Consider the following 17,518-nt stretch of genomic DNA (forward strand, 5'->3'; position numbering starts at 1 on the left):
GGCAGTGTGTTCTGAGACGCCAATTATAGTTACGGATAACTTAAATTGTAACAATCACATAGATAATGTTGTAGGCAAAGTAAACCAAAGTCATCGATTTACTGCCGAAACACTTAGAAAGTGCAACAAATCTACTCAAGAGATTGCTTACACTATGCTTGTCTGCCCTCTTCTGGAGAACTGCTGTGTGGTGTGGGATACTTTATTGCCGCTCACCTATGTAAGGGAGAAATGATCATCACAATAAAATAAGAGAAATCAGAGCTTTAAGTGTTCGTTTTCCCGCGCGCTGTTCGCGAAGGAAAGATAGACAAATAGCTTGAAGATGGTTCGACGAACCCTCTGCCTTTACATAATTGTTAATTGCAGAGTAATCTTGTAGATATCGATGTAACGGAGTACTTTTATCTGCTTCCCTACAGCGTGAAAGGCAACTGCTTATAACAGTAATAGACTTTTTTTATTTACTTGTAATTAAAGCAACGCGAAACGCATCTCAATTAACTTATCCAAACTGAACGCTCAGCTTTGGACCGCCATTAAATAGTGGACGATTTATATAGAAACTGCAACCAATTTCCTTAGATTGCTTATAAAATTTTACTGTTCAGTTGGCCAGTTGTTTAAACATTGAAGGCGCATTAGCAGGCTGTGGGTTTATCACAGAATCTTTATCTTTTCTACCGTCCGCCCCCGGTAGCTGAATGGTCAGCGTGACGGAGTGTCAATCCTCTGGGCCCGGTTTCGATTCCTGGCTGGGTCGGGGAATTTTCTGCGCCCGTGACTGGGTCGCCGAAGTGGAGTCAAATTGAAAGATCTGCACCCGCTGAACGGTTTTGCTGACGGGGGGCCCCAGCCATACGAATAAAGAAAATAAAATCTTGTGTACCACGTGCAGCCAGTCGCTGAAGTTGTGGTGTTCAGCAGAACAAGCTACCTGCAGCGTGGGAAAGAATTTGCCTAAGTTGTACCGCTTCTGAGATTTTATTTGTTATAACCTAAACAATGAGTTACAAAATTATTTAAACAGTGTAATTCTCAACTGTGGGATGTTATTCTTGATATCTGATTTAGAGACTGGAAATTCTGAGAAAAGTAAATACACTCCTGGAAATTGAAATAAGAACACCGTGAATTCATTGTCGCAGGAAGGGGAAACTTTATTGACACATTCCTGGGGTCAGATACATCACATGATCACACTGACAGAACCACAGGCACATAGACACAGGCAACAGAGCATGCACAATGTCGGCACTAGTACAGTGTATATCCACCTTTCGCAGCAATGCAGGCTGCTATTCTCCCATGGAGACGATCGTAGAGATGCTGGATGTAGTCCTGTGGAACGGCTTGCCATGCCATTTCCACCTGGCGCCTCAGTTGGACCAGCGTTCGTGCTGGACGTGCAGACCGCGTGAGACGACGCTTCATCCAGTCCCAAACATGCTCAATGGGGGACAGATCCGGAGATCTTGCTGGCCAGGGTAGTTGACTTACACCTTCTAGAGCACGTTGGTTGGCACGGGATACATGCGGACGTGCATTGTCCTGTTGGAACAGCAAGTTCCCTTGCCGGTCCAGGAATGGTAGAACGATGGGTTCGATGACGGTTTGGATGTACCGTGCACTATTCAGTGTCCCCTCGACAATCACCAGAGGTGAACGGCCAGTGTAGGAGATCGCTCCCCACACCATGATGCCGGGTGTTGGCCCTGTGTGCCTCGGTCGTATGCAGTCCTGATTGTGGCGCTCACCTGCACGGCGCCAAACACGCATACGACCATCATTGGCACCAAGGCAGAAGCGACTCTCATCGCTGAAGACGACACGTCTCCATTCGTCCCTCCATTCACGCCTGTCGCGACACCACTGGAGGCGGGCTGCACGATGTTGGGGCGTGAGCGGAAGACGGCCTAACGGTGTGCGGGACCGTAGCCCAGCTTCATGGAGACGGTTGCGAATGGTCCTCGCCGATACCCCAGGAGCAACAGTGTCCCTAATTTGCTGGGAAGTGGCGGTGCGGTCCCCTACGGCACTGCGTAGGATCCTACGGTCTTGGCGTGCATCCGTGCGTCGCTGCGGTCCGGTCCCAGGTCGACGGGCACGTGCACCTTCCGCCGACCACTGGCGACAACATCGATGTACTGTGGAGACCTCACGCCCCACGTGTTGAGCAATTCGGCGGTACGTCCACCCGGCCATCCGCATGCCCACTATACGCCCTCGCTGAAAGTCCGTCAACTGCACATACGGTTGACGTCCACGCTGTCGCGGCATGATACCAGTGTTGAAGACTGCGATGGAGCTCCGTATGCCACGGCAAACTGGCTGACACTGACGGCGGCGGTGCACAAATGCTGCGCAGCTAGCGCCATTCGACGGCCAACACCGCGGTTCCTGGTGTGTCCGCTGTGCCGTGCGTGTGATCATTGCTTGTACAGCCCTCTCGCAGTCTCCGGAGCAAGTATGGTGGGTCTGACACACCGGTGTCAATGTGTTCTTTTTTCCATTTCCAGGAGTGTATACTGATCTTAATTTTCTAAACATTACAAGTGGTATAAATTAGGAACCTGGTTCCCTAATTTATACCAGTGGGTGTATAAATAGTACCACCCTTATAAATTATGTCCTGAGCATAAAGATGCTCGTATATGTGCCTACCAGTGTAATTTTATGGAAATGTTCCATATTTTAATCCCAAGCAGATATTGCAATATAATTTTTTCACTCATTCCGCCACTCCTGCACCCTTTCCCCGAATCCACAGTTTTTATCTCATTCATTTGTTCATTTGAAGGGCTTATTGCAATAGTGCTACAAAGCCATTTTTGTTCATATTGAGATACGGAGTCCTAAAGTTAAATGAACGCTGAAAAATCTGCAGTTGAGATACCAGAAATATTCAAGCATAAGGCTTCCTGCTAGAGATGTACCTTTCCTTCTGTTTGTTTGGCTCATTAATTTCAGAAGCATTATAGACAGAAAGGTGGGGGTAATGGACTTGTACCACTATTGAAATAAGCCCTTCATTTCTTCCATTCGATCTCACTCGCATTCCCCTCCTTTATGAATGTTTTTGTGGTGGCTTTCCCGCAGAGTCATCCTGACTTCTTTCTGACTGGACCTGACGGAATACCAATTCGATTCTACACAGAGTACGCGAAAGAACTTGCCCCCCTTCTAACAGCCGTGTATCGCAAGTCTTTAGAGGAACGGAAGGTTCCAAATGATTGGAAAAGAGCACAGGTAGTCCCAGTTTTCAAAAAGGGTCGTCGAGCAGATGCGCAAAACTATAGACCTATATATCTGACGTCGATCTGTTGTAGAATTTTAGAACATGTTTTTTGCCCGAGTATCATGTCGTTTTTGGAAACCCAGAATCTACTCTGTAGGAATCAACATGGATTCCGGAAACAGCGATCGTGTGAGACCCAACTCGCTTTATTTGTTCATGAGACCCAGAAATTATTAAATACGGACTCCCAGGTAGATGCTATTTTCCTAGACTTCCGGAAGGCGTTCGATACAGTTCCGCACTGTCGCCTGATAAACAAAGTAAGAGCTTACGGAATATCAGACCAGCTGTGTGGCTCGATTGAAGAGTTTTTAGCAAACAGAACACAGCATGTTGTTGTCAATGGAGAGACGTCTACAGACGTTAAAGTAACCTCTGGCGTGCCACAGGGGAGTGTTATGGGACCATTGCTTTTCACAATATATAAGTGACCTAGTAGATAGTGTCGGAAGTTCCATGCGGCTTTTCGCGAGATGATACTGTAGTATACAGAGAAGTTGCAGCATTAGAAAATTGTAGTGAAATGCAGGAAGATCTGCAGCGGATAGGCACTTGTTGTAGGGAGTGGCAACTGACCCTTAACATAGAAAAATGTAATGTATTGCGATTACATAGAAAGAAGGATCCTTTATTGTATGATTATATGATAACGGAACAAACACTGGTAGCAGTTACTTCTGTTAAATATCTGGGAGTATGCGTGCGGAACGATTTGAAATGGAATGATCATATAAAATTAATTGTTGGTAAGGCGGGTACCAGGTTGAGATTCATTGGGAGAGTCCTTAGAAAATGTAGTCCATCAACAAAGGAGGTGGCTTACAAAACACTCGTTTGACCTATACTTGAGTATTGCTCATCAGTGTGGCATCCGTACCAGATCGGGTTGATGGAGGAGACAGAGAAGACACAAAGAAGAGCGGCGCGTTTCGTCACAAGGTTATTTGGTAACCGTGATGTCGTTACGGAGATGTTTAGCAAACTCAAGTGGCAGACTCTGCAAGAGAGGCGCTCTGCATCGCGGTGTAGCTTGCTCGCCAGGTTTCGAGAGGGTGCGTTTCTGGATGAGGTATCGAATATACTGCTTCCCCCTACTTATACCTCCCGAGGAGATCACGAATGTAAAATTAGAGAGATTCGAGCGCGCAGGGAGGCTTTCAGACAGTCGTTCTTCCCGCGAACCATACGCGACTGGAACAGAAAAGGGAAGTAATGACAGTGGCACGTTAAGTGCCCTCCGCCACACACCGTTGGGTGGCTGCGGAGTATGAATGTAGATGTAGATCTGTAGTTCTAGGATTTCTTGTCCTTTGCTTCAATTTTTTTCTCACAGGCTCCTTGCATAGGCTTTGAAATTTAGCTTAGGGCTTTCATTAATTCCCTCAGATTCAAAGATATTTATTTGATGGAAACTTTCAACCAACGCTTTGTCTGCCATGACTTCGTCTGCATTGAAATTATGTAATGTCTAACGCAAGTTATCTTACATCAGACACGCATATACCGAACATCATCTCTTCATCTGCAAAATGTGCTTTCCAATTCGTCTTCAACTTCGCTTGACAACATTTTACTGTGGGCATAATTTTTTATATCACCTTATAATTTATGGACTGCAGCAATCAGTCGTCCTATTTTTAAATTTTATTGTGCAGATATAGATTTCGGCTAGAAGCTAGCCATTCACAATGCACTATTATTTTCGCTCAATGTATGTAAGTCCGTGTTGATCGGGCTTCACCCACTGTTCATTGAATACATTCATTATATCACCGTTCGCTTTTTCTTTTCATTTTCACCATGGCTCTTAATTTTTGGCTTAGGCACATTTTACAAGCGCGCAAATTCCTTTAACCTATGGTCCCCATTTCACTTTTACACTTAAATGGAATTCACCTGTGTTCCACTTTCATAACGCCTTTCTGTTGACTTAGTGCAATAAAAAATAATTATTCAATTAACTTAGTATAAAAAACGCTTTATAAAATTCATCACATTATTTCTAAACGTTATGCCACACTAGTAATGCTAAAAGTTAGTTTTAAAGCTCAGTACGGGAGCAGATGAGATGGTTCGGATGTCTCTGAGCACTATGGGACTTAACAGTTGAGGTCATCAGTCACCTAGACTTAGAACTACTGAAACCTAGCTAGCCTAAGGACATCACACATATCCATGCCCGAGGCAAGATTCGAACCTGCGACCATAGCAGCGCGGTTCCGGACTGAAGTGCCTAGAACCGCACGGCCACACCGACCGGCTACGTGAGCAAGTTTCATGAACTGTAAAGGTACAATCCGGAAATACATAGTGGTACATTACAGGCAAATCTTTGTCTGTTTCCTACAAACGAATGACAACGAGTACAGCAAATTAATAACGGTCTGAAGACTATGGATATTTCTTGTTTATCCATCCATTAATAAAACATTATGTTTCCATTTATGTTATAGCAGTAATTTTCTTCTCCACATACACAAAAAGTTAGACAAAAAGTACAATTAAAGCAACGCTGTGTTCAGACGATCTGTTCCTCAGCACACACAACGAATAGCTCACAGTATGGCTCAAAGAAGCACGTAATTCACGCTAGCCTTACTAAATGTCGGATAGTACAAGAGGTACGAATTTTATAGTACTGGTACAATTAGGAGCCGGTAAAATATAAGCAGCTCTCCTGTGTAAGTAAAACTCGTACTTTTTCTCGTAATTGTTGGTTAGCTGATTATTCATCCAAGGTCATTTTGAAATGATCTTTGCAAAAATACAAAACACGGCCGGTAGTTGCGTTTTTGGCGACGCTAGTCTTATGATAATAAGGCCGTTGTCCAGGGCATATTTCTCTGCCTAATATTTCGTCTTACAATGCTGGACACATCAACAGAGGCTATAGCAACTCAGAAAGCAGATACAACTGCACTATTTGTACGTCATCAGACCGTTATCTTAGATCGCGGAGTCGCTCCGTCGTGCGTTACGCAGTTTTATTTAGTACTAAGGTCCTCAACTTGTTGACAGAACCCTATCAGACGTATTAATAACAGTATGACTCATATCTGAAGCTAGGAATCTCCCTCTCTTCTTCTTCTCGTGATATTTGGGACAAGAACGACAGCTTAACTGACCGAAACATGGCAGAAGAGAGTGACTTTCTTACCTTCAGACATGAGCCATACCAAAGCTGTAAATATGATTGTTTCCAGACATATGACGATGTTTTAAGTCATTGAAACGAAACCAACAAGTAGTAGGACAAGGGGGCTGCTCGTGGACTTTTGATATAAAATTGGTATCAAATTAATGGATTAATTAATTAATTAACTTCGCCAGCCCTTGATGATGTCTTGGATTTTCCCACGCTGACATTTGGGTACCCTCCCCACCCCAACCTGCAAATGGCGGGAAATTATAAAAATGGCGGGAAATTCAAAAAATGGCGGGAAATTCAAATTTATTGGCAAGAATATCAAATTTGGTGTGTTCACCTTAAGGTCTGGAGACAAACTCACCTATTTTACAACACCACCACAACCACCACCACAGGGCACTGTTGGCCCTCCCCCACTCTTCTCTTCCCTCTCTTCCCCCCCCCCCCCCCTCCTGTCACATAATTCAAGATGGTGGTCTAGAAAAAAAGGGCGGGAACCAATATGAATGCTGAATCCAGTTACGCGAGAGGCTTCAGCCAATAGGATTGCAGTGTCTGGTAACGCCGTCGGAGGAGATGTAAGACTGGCTCTGCGGCTCTGCAGCCACAGCCTCAGTTTCACTCAGTCACTCAGCAGCAGCAGCAGAACAGTAACCATGAAGCGTCAGCAGCAGGAATCGAGATTCAGCACAGCTCTTGAGAATACTACATCTTTGTCTGTAGTTAGCATTATTACTGGTTGCTCAGTGTCTTGGTCTGCATGTGAAGCTGCCGCTTCCTTCTTGTTCAGCAGTAGCGTTCACTCTGTCGAGACCTGCAGGGTTAACCACCAACGTGTTGACATCCAGGCAACCGAGCCGGCAGCAACCACAGCTGCCATCTTGTCGAGACCAGCACCGACCTCTGGGTCTGTAGCAGTAGCAACGTCCAGCGACCATGTGGGGTCCTGTGGCGCACATTGCCCACATGGTGGAGCAGGACAAAAAGCTGTTATTGAGGTCCCGTTCATCGATTTGGCTGATGAGGATGCCCGCTCTTTTCCCAGTGCCTCGAGTGCTGCTGGTGGTCCTAAACAACAAGATGGAGCACAGTACAGGTCACCAGAACATCCCTGTGGTAGCGCAGAAACAGTGTGCAGATGCTGTGGATAAGAAGGTACCAAGTGTGCTCCGGCTTCTCAGTTCTACATACAGTTGAATTCATACTGGGACGAAATGTGTAAATGTGGGTGTAGACGCACATCATGAGTGGAGCTCACGTGTGAGGACAGAAATTGAAAATGCATAAAATGTGTTAAAATGCCTATTTCTAAGGATACTGGGATGAAATATGTCATGCAGAGCGCTACATATGACCGTAGAGTATTATCCAACTTGTAGCCCAACTGACATTCACCTTACTGGTGTGACACTTTCTATTGCAACAGAGTATGATGACTTTGCATTGTGTGTGAAATCGGGTGACATGTGTATCTATCTACAGTACGCCACAGCTATGAACTTATAAGATGTGGATACTGCACTGGAGAGACTGAGACGGTAGTTACCGAGCATAGAATTGTAAACTTTCTGTGTGCAAAGTGTACACATCGATGATTTGGAACAGTACCAAAGGCGAAAGAGAAACAGGTTAAATGTACGTGCGAAAACCAGAGTACTGTGAACTACCCATCGGTTTGAAGATACGAGCGGAATTTATTGCATATCAATAAGCTTTATTTGGGAAATATTGTACAAGTGCAAAGAAGATAAAGAAAGAATCTGATGATTTTTTTAAAAAATAGTGCATTCGATGTATGTTATTTAAATAAATAATGTGTATATATAATCTCAAATCCTGTTTGTGTTTGGTTGGTTGCTTGATTTGGGGATGAAGCGATTTATGGAAATCACGGAAAACCTAAATCATAATGGCTGGACGTGAGTTTGAACCGTCGTCCTCCCGAATGCGAGTCCAGTGCATTAACCACTGCGCCACCTCACTCGGTGTTCGTGTTTTATTTCATACCTCGTTCATTATAGTCAAGTATTACACTTATTAATATCATTATTTTCAGGGCAACAGACAATTTCCTCAAACACACCCTCACGAGTCATTGTCAAACTAAACGATGAAGTTATTTTATCATGGGTATATACATATTTATATAATTGAATTCTCTGTGTAGCCATCGTAGATCAGTTGGTTAAGCTATCATGGCTACACATATTATTACCATTCTGACAAGTGTGTGTGTGTGTGTGTTTTTCTGTAAATGCCCACGACATGTCGGTACTTGATGTAGTCGGTATCATGGGAGAGTGGGTGAAACATCCTCGTCACAAGGACTTTGTTGTTGGCGACTTGTGAAGATGTACAAGAAGACCTGAACAATAAGAAGAATAAGAAGAAGAATGGAAACTCCCTCTTGATAATATACGAGCAATTATTGTAGATCCATCCAATTGTGGCAAGACTAATGTTCTTATGACGCTAGTAACAGACGTAGAAGGAGTCCGATGTGAACATGTTTGTGTATCTTCAAAAACACTGTTTCAACCCAAGTATCAGCTGTTACAGGAGATGCGTCGTGTAAAAGGAGTTACATAACGGCATTCAGTGAAAGCAGTGGTATCTCTCCACCTGAAAAAGTAAAGCCAAACACTGTACTCATATTTGACGATGTTGCTGTGGAAAACCAAGGCTAAATTCGAAAATATTTCTGTTTCGGTCGTGATATGGGTGCAGATGTACACTCCTGGAAATGGAAAAAGGAACACATTGACACCGGTGTGTCAGACCCACCATACTTGCTCCGGACACTGCGAGAGGGCTGTACAAGCATTTGTGCACCGCCGCCGTCAGTGTCAGCCAGTTTGCCGTAGCATACGGAACTCCATCGCAATCTTTAACACTGGTAGCATGCCGCGACAGCGTAGACGTCAACCGTATGTGCCAGTTGACGGACTTTGAGCGAGGGCGTATAGTGGTCATGCGGGAGGCCGGGTGGACGTACCGCCGAATTGCTCAACACGTGGGGCGTGAGGTCTCCACAGTACATCGATGTTGTCGCCAGTGGTCGGTGGAAGGTGCACGTGCCCGTCGATCTGGGACCGGACCGCAGCGACGCACGGATGCACGCCAAGACCGTAGGATCCTACGCAGTGCCGTAGGGGACCGCACCGCCACTTCCCAGCAAATTAGGGACACTGTTGCTCCTGGGGTATCGGCGAGGACCATTCGCAACCGTCTCCATGAAGCTGGGCTACGGTCCCGCACACCGTTAGGCCGTCTTCCGCTCACGCCCCAACATCGTGCAGACCGCCTCCAGTGGTGTCGCGACAGGCGTGAATGGAGGGACGAATGGAGACGTGTCGTCTTCAGCGATGAGAGTCGCTTCTGCCTTGGTGCCAATGATGGTCGTATACGTGTTTGGCGCCGTGCAGGTGAGCGCCACAATCAGGACTGCATACGACCGAGGCACACAGGGCCAACACCCGGCATCATGGTGTGGGGAGCGATCTCCTACACTCGCCGTACACCTCTGGTGATCGTCGAGGGGACACTGAATAGTGCACGGTACATCCAAACCGTCATCGAACCCATCGTTCTACCATTCCTAGACCGGCAAGGGAACTTACTGTTCCAACAGGACAATGCAAGTCCGCATGTATCCCGTGCCACCCAACGTGCTCTAGAAGGTGTAAGTCAACTAGCCTGGCCAGTAAGATGTCCGGATCTGTCCCCCATTGAGCATGTTTGGGACTGGATGAAGCGTCGTCTCACGCGGTCTGCACGTCCAGCACGAACGCTGGTCCAACTGAGGCGCCAGGTGGAAATGGCATGGCAAGCTGTTCCACAGGACTACATCCAGCATCTCTACGATCGTCTCCATGGGAGAATAGCAGCCTGCATTGCTGCGAAAGGTGGATATACACTGTACTAGTGCCGACATTGTGCATGCTCTGTTGCCTGTGTCTATGTGCCTGTGGTTCTGTCAGTGTGATCATGTGATGTATCTGACCCCAGGAATGTGTCAATAAAGTTTCCCCTTCCTGGGACAATGAATTCACGGTGTTCTTATTTCAATTTCCAGGAGTGTATTTTATCGAGGTAAACATATTCCAGACTCCGAAGCCAGTTTGCTAGGGATAATACAAACCTGATAACCTTCAAAGAAGATAATCTGAATTTAAAACAAATTTACCAAGAACATGTGGTAACTGACAGGTCGCTCAATGGATTTGTGAAGATATGTGCTGGTTGCTGGAATCGTTCACATTATGGTCTCACGTTATTGATAAAACAAGAAAACTGAACGGTGATAGGTGTAGGCGAAACTTCCAAGCATGGTAAAAGATGCGAGTGCATCAGTATACGCTGCACCATGGACAAATTCGGCCGCATGTTTGGCTCTCAAACCGAGAGAATAGCTGTACGTAGACAGAACACTCGCCTGTACATGGATGCGAAAATTCAGACTACCATGCATAAAGTTTGTAGGTATGCGCAGGTTGTTAAGGATATTTTACCGGACTCTTCTGAGAATGATCAATGCATTAAATGACAGTTAATAAAAGCGGTAAGAAAGTAATCGACTTAATTGGAAAGGTTGAGGCTGTTGAGAGTAAAATAGATGTAGAGGCCTTTGTTACTGATAAGGGAGAGAAGTCACATAATAAGAGAAAGAAGAGCGGATGTATAAAGCCTCACGTTGCAGAGAGTCTGATTAGTATACATTGATACGTCGATCAAGCACAAAGTCATTCAGTCGCGGAAAGCCATTCGAGAGAAATTATGCTTGCGAAGGTTTCGGCATATAGATAGACAGCAACCACGAAGAGAGACCTTTAATCCGGTTACTGGATCTCTCAGGTAGCTCTCAGCAAAGTCCGCAGCTCGTGGTCTAATGGCTACTGTCACGATAGCTCAGCGTGTTCGCTCAGAGAGGCGCTGGCCCTCTGTAATAAAAAAAACTGAGTAAAGGATTCGACGATTAACTTGAACGGATGTCATATGAAGTCCGTCCAGACCAAACTCCGTACGAAAAAGGGGGGAAAAAGTGGCTAGCGTCGCTGCCTCTGGATCACGGGGTCCCTGGTTCGATTCCCGGCTAGGTTGGAGATTTTGTCTGCCCGGGCACTGGGTGTTTGTGTTGTACTCATCATTTCATCATAATTCGTCAAAGTGGCTAAAATCGGACTGTGTAAAGATTAGGACTTTGTACGGGCGCTAATGGCCGCGCAGTTTAGTGCCCCACAAACCAAACATCATCTTCATCATCATCATCATCATCATCATCAACATCTCAGCAAAAAGAAAACCACACGATAACGATGATGTTGCCATTGACGAATCAATTATCCGTCACGCCCCTGGCCAGACAGATAGACGTTATGCACACGCAGCCTAAGAATGCAACATATGGCCCAATACAGATTGATGATAGGCTGTTCGAAATACTCCATTTGACTGATGTACATAAGATCACAAAAATCTAGTGCAACAAGAAATAAATAACTATTGTAAAACTGATACTCGATGGTGAAAACAACAACAGCAGCAGAGGTGATGGTATTAACATTGAGCATAAAGTAGTGAACAATTGAATCCCGCAGTATATATATTATGACGACCCAACGAGCTAACAGATCGACTACGTCTGCTTGTAGCAGCAGTTGCTGCCGATAATACAGGGCGAGTCAAACGTCCTTGGACACCTTCATAAGTTGGAATATTAAAGGGAAAATTGAAATGTGATGATGGGAACACAGATTTGATGTGTTTGTGGTGAATGTCATTCATGGCCGCCATCTTTAAAACCGCCATTTTGGGTTCAGTCCATTTTTTTTTTTAATGGGAAGGGAGGTGGATGACACATCAAATAACACTCGCTTTAGCTCTGGAATTTAGTGGTGTAATTACCTTCATACCGACTGCTACAACACATGTTCTACGTGTTGTCCATCCCGTGCAATGCACAACTGTAGTCGCCGCAACCACTCTGACTGCACACAGAGGAGAGAGTCTCCTGCAATTTGGTCACAGGCGTGTTGTATGCGTTGCTCCAGGTGTCTCAAATCACGGATACTCTCAGCATACACTATCTGCTTAAGATGTCCCTATAGGTAAAAGTGAAGGGGCGTTAAGTCAGGGGATCTGGGCGGCCACTCCACGGGACCACGGCAGCTGTTCCTCCAATCATTCACGGACACCAATGCCATAGTGTGGAGGGGCTCCATCATGCTGAAAATACGATGGGAAAATGCCGTCAGCGTTCAGTGGGGAAGGGAACACAAGGTCCTGGAGTAGCATCAGCTACTGTGGTGCAGTAAAGGTGTTGTAAATGAAAAATGGCCCAATGATGCGGGTGTCCCATATGCCACACCACACCATCACCTTCGCTGGACTATGTTCTCGAATTGGGGCAACCCAGTTCGGATTTGCGTCACTCCAATATCGACATTCAAAGTGAAATACGCCTCGTCGCTGAACAGTATGCCCTTGGCAAACGAAGGATCCAGTCGTGTTGTTCAGTAGCCCACAGGCAGGACTCCAACCGGCAATCAGGATCATCCTCGTTAAGTCGAAGTTTCATCTGCAGCTTGTAAGAATGCCACTTATTGGTGTACAATCTCCGGACTATGGAAGTTTGGCTTATCCCACATGCGAGGGTCTCACGACGGGTACTTCATTTAGGACTTCTCACAAACGACGCACCAACCGCAGTTGCAGTTTCCTCATTGGTGGCAGTCCTTGGTCGCCCACTACGTGCCCTATAGCGAACAGAACCCATCTGCAGGAATTGCGATACCGGTTCTCTGTCTGGGTGCCGTCTGTTGTAGTCAGCTGATATTGTTCGGTAGCTGTGTTCCCCTGACATAAGGATGATTTCGATCTTCTGTTCACTTGTCAGACCCATTTTAGATTGTAATGTGCGCGTGGGGCACACAGTACTCGTTAAAGCCTGTACTATGGTAAGTGAGCGGGGTTCACCTTATGAGAGAGGATTTTTCTATCGATATCGACCGAGTGTACCTGAATGGTGGCAAATCAGACTTACACCCACTCTGTAAATACAATGATCCGTCAAGTAAGTCCAAAATGCAATTACATGTCAAGATGGACCAAAAGTAACACTGAAGATGCTACCAATTTGATAATAATACGGTCGCCAGCCTAATTAGGCATTAACTGAGTTTCTTCCCTGTACAAGTTGGTGTATATTCCTGCAAAACAACACGTAGTAACACTGCATAATATAGTAAAATTTTAGAAGCAGAAAATCTATTGAACTGATATTTTCACGTTCTGTACTGATATGGAAAAACCATGAATACTTAACACTACACTATAATGTATACTATAAAACTTCGTACTGTCTATTGATCTGATTAAAATCGGGCATAGGTTAGCCTAGAAATAGTACTTTCGAGCCACATACAAAATGTCAATTTTAATAAAGATAAAACACTGATAAATTTTGGCTTTTATATTGACTGTAACTTTTGCTGGTCAAACCAATTTAGAACACTTCAGAATTCAAATGAATAAAAGGGGGGGGGGGGAGGGACTCTGAAACTGTATAAAAAAATTGATTACTGAAATTATTATGCGTTCAAGATTTCCAGTATATGAGTTACTACTCTTTTTTTCTCTTATTTACTGTTCATTTAAATACCTTTATACCTGTCTCGAAATAATTAAACTTCATTACTATATCAATATTAAAGTTTCCAGAATGAGATTTTCACTCTGCAGCGGAGTGTGCGCTGATATGAAACTTCCTGGCAGATTAAAACTGTGTGCCCGACCGAGACTCGAACTCGGGACATTTGCCTTTCGCGGGCAAGTGCTCTACCATCTGAGCTACCGAAGCACGACTCACGCCCGCTACTCACAGCTTTACTTCTGCCAGTGTCTCGTCTCCTACCTTCCAAACTTTACAGAAGCTCTCCTGCGAACCTCGCAGAAGTAAAGCTGTGAGTACCGGGCGTGAGTCGTGCTTCGGTAGCACAGATGGCAGCCGGCACGGTAGCTCAGCGTGTTCGGTCAGACGGTTACGTGCCCTCTGTAATAAAAAAAACTGAGTCAATCGATCAACAACGAACATAAATGGATGTCTTCCGACGTCCGCCCCGAGCAGATGCAACGAACACATGCGAACAAAATGAGATTAAAAAAAATAAAAATATGGTAGAGCACTTGCCCACGAAAGGCAAAGGTCCCGAGTTCGAGTCTCGGTCGGGCACACAGTTTTAATCTGCCAGGAAGTTTCAATATTAAGTTATCTTTCAACTTCGTTAGACCTTCGTTATTCATTTACTGGTTCATTAACAAAACAGTTCTTTAAACACCATTCTAACATAACTAGGTCTGCAAGTAATTATTATTAACACAAAATTTAATTTTTCATTTCGGGACACTCGGATTGCACAACATTTGCAAAGGACCCTGTCTAGGTTAGTTGTGAGGACAATTACATGAGGGGAAAGTTCTGGTAAAATTTATGTTATTATTGAACAGTTCACTCTATGGTCCATACGAATACAGTACTAAAAGTTTCAACCTGCTTGTATCGATGCGGCGGTTGGCTAGCGGCGAGATGGCGAGGCACAGAGCACACATACAACCACAGCTATGGCTTTTGACGTATCGGCACTTTAATTCTTCTTAGCGTCGCAATACTTTTCCATTTAGTGCCTATGGAATTTTGCCATGCTGTGAGGACGTTGGAACGGCATACCCGAGGCTCAGTGAAACTACATCTCCCAGGAGAGCCTCCTCGCTCCAGAAGGTGTTGCTCAAACCAGTGCCAAACTCCAACTACTACTGCTGAGCCCGTTGTGCCGTGTAGTGGCCGTGCGCATTTTACCCAGCTCGCCTGCCATCCACCTTTTACCGCTCCCTGACAGAGCGGGTATTCACCCGAGGTTTTACATTCGACATATCCTAACACATTGCCTACGTATGGACCAGACGCACATTTACAATTTTAAACATCTTACAACAGTTTCAGAATTTGTTACATTTCAATTCTATCGGAATATTACTTGCCATTTGACATAAACATTAATCTTCACATTGAAACTCGTTAACACAATGGCATGAAACAAAAAACAAATGAAATCAGAACATCAATTACACTAGTTTATCGAAAAATCAGATGGAAAAAAATTTACTTATATGTACAATAGTACAGCGTCGTTGTTGTTGTTACAAGATCGCCTGGAACAAAGAGAAACATGAGTCGGTATCAAAGTAACTTTGGACATTAAAAACTTCTAAACTGTACATGATAGACAAAAACAAATTACACCTCCCCATTCCAGAGTTCAAGCGAGTGTTATTTGATGTGTCATACACCCCCCTTCCCGTTAAAAAAAGGCTTGAATCCGAAATGGCGGATTTAAAGTTGACGGCCATGATTGACATCCACTCCAAAAGTTGCGGCCCCACGTCAAACCTATGTTCCCATAATCCCTTTTCAATTTGCCCTTTAATCTTCTAACTTCGAATGAGGTTGTTTCGATAATCTCCGAGCTTAGAGAGCGAGATATCACCGAATAAGCATGGAGACAGTAGTACGAGCAGTGGACAAACCAGCACTCAAAACATACTCTCGTAGGCACAAAAAGGGCCTTCAGTCACAAAGGGTGCAAGCCGAACACAGAAAGAACGTAGATACAGGAAGCATCGGTATAACAGTTGTAAATTGTCGTAGTTGTGTTGGGAAAGTACCAGAGCTCCAAGCGCTAAAAGAAAGCACTAGTGCTCAAATCGTTAAAGCCAATGAAAGCTGGCTAAAGCCGGAGATAAGCTCAGCCGAAATTTTTGCGAAGGACCTAACGGTGTTCCGAAAGGATAGGCTAAACACGGTTGGCGGTGGCCAGTTTACTGCTGTTAGGAGTAGTTTATCTTGTCGCGAAATTGATGCAGATAGTTCCTGTGAGTTAGTATGGGCAGAGGTCATTGTTGGCAACTAGAATAAAATAATAATTGGATCCTTCTACCGACCTCCTAATTCAAATGATACAATTGCTGAAAGGTTGAAAGAAAACTTGAGTTTGATTTCAAGCACGTACCCGACTCATACGATTACAGTTGGTGAAAGTACGTGTTTAATTCCGGAGGTACGCATAAAACATCATCCAAAATTGTGCTAAACGCATTCTCTGAAAATTATTTAGAGAGGTTAGTTTACGAGCCCACGAGAATAATAAACGTTTGTGGAAGCAAACTTGACCAATCCTGAGTTAACAACGAGCATCAAAACGGATACAGGGGTTAGTGAACACAGGGTTGTCGTAACGAGACTGAATATTGTAGCCCCCAAACCCTTCAAAAAAAGACGAAAAATATACCTATTCAAAAAAGCGGATGAACATTCACTTGACGCCTTCCTGAGACACAATCCCCATACCTTTCAAATGAACAATATATGTGTTGACCAGATGTGGCTTGGATTCAAAGAAATAGTATAGGCAGCAATTGAGAGATTTATACCAAATAAACTAACAAACGACGGAGCTGATCCTCCTTAATACACAAAACGGGGCAGAACACTGTTGCAGAAACAACGAAAAAAAAACATGCCAAATTTAAATTGACGTAAAATCTCCAAGATTGTCGATCATTTACAGAAGCTCGAAATTTAGAGCAGAGTTCAATGCGAGTTGCTTATAGTTTCCACAACGAAACCTTGTCACGAAACCTCGTAGAAAATCCAAAGAGATTCTGGTTATATGTGAAGTGTGTTACCGGCAAGACGTAATCAATGCCATCTCTCCGTGATAGCAATGCAGATACTATCGAAGACAGTGCTGCCAAAGCAGAGTTACTAAACACAGTGTTCCGAAATGCCTTCAAAAACGAAGTCGAAGTAAATATTCCAGAATTCCAATCAAGAAAAGCTGCCAACGTGGGTAACGTAGAAATAGATATCCTCGGAGTAGTGAAGCAACTTAAATCACTTAATAAAAGCAAGTCTTCTGGTCCAGACTGTATGCCAATTAGGTTCCTTTCGGAGTATACGGATGGAACAGCTCCACACGTAACAATCTATACAACCCGTTCGCCCTACAAAAGATCCT

This window comes from Schistocerca gregaria, chromosome X (genome assembly GCF_023897955.1).
Source record: "Schistocerca gregaria isolate iqSchGreg1 chromosome X, iqSchGreg1.2, whole genome shotgun sequence".
NCBI lineage: Eukaryota > Metazoa > Arthropoda > Insecta > Orthoptera > Acrididae > Schistocerca > Schistocerca gregaria.